The sequence below is a fragment of the Capsella rubella genome, unplaced genomic scaffold (assembly GCF_000375325.1).
Source record: "Capsella rubella cultivar Monte Gargano unplaced genomic scaffold, Caprub1_0 scaffold_2, whole genome shotgun sequence".
Taxonomy (NCBI): domain Eukaryota; kingdom Viridiplantae; phylum Streptophyta; class Magnoliopsida; order Brassicales; family Brassicaceae; genus Capsella; species Capsella rubella.
The window spans coordinates 6746895-6747315 of record NW_006238922.1 but is presented as its reverse complement, the minus strand read 5'-3'; the positions used below and the strand labels follow the sequence as shown (position 1 = coordinate 6747315).

Below are 421 nucleotides of genomic sequence, written 5' to 3'. Positions count from 1 at the left end.
CGTATTATTCTATATTTAGACAAAAAAACATTTAAATTATTTTGAATATTTTGTTTATAAAATTTGAATTCAAATTTCGAATTATTTTGAATAATTTTTTAAAACATAATACTCTATGACTTTATTATGCGTGTGCGTGTGAATATGTGTACGTAATTATTGTTGGTCTTTCCCGAAAAAAACTTTTTGTAATCTCGAGAAAGTATATCATAACTCAGCCGTAATGTAGCATAACTCAGCCGTAATGTACCATAACTCAACTGTAATGTAGCATAACTCAGCCACAATGCGGCATAACTTAGACAAAAAGTTGAAAACGACATTTCGTATTTCCCTTTTGTTTTTTTGTCGGAAAACGAAAAGTCTCCAGCCGAGTTGAAACGAAAGGTGATTGCAATGACGACGAGAGAGAGAGAGAGAG

At 31.6% G+C, this 421-nt stretch overlaps 2 protein-coding genes across 2 annotated transcripts in view; both read left to right on the top strand.

The window, feature by feature from the left end:
- The window catches only part of LOC17895088, a 68748-nt gene that overhangs the window by 38454 nt on the left and 29873 nt on the right, over positions 1–421 (top strand). The window lies entirely within an intron of this gene.
- LOC17894369 overlaps positions 1–421 on the top strand; it is a 37852-nt gene that overhangs the window by 32990 nt on the left and 4441 nt on the right. The window lies entirely within an intron of this gene.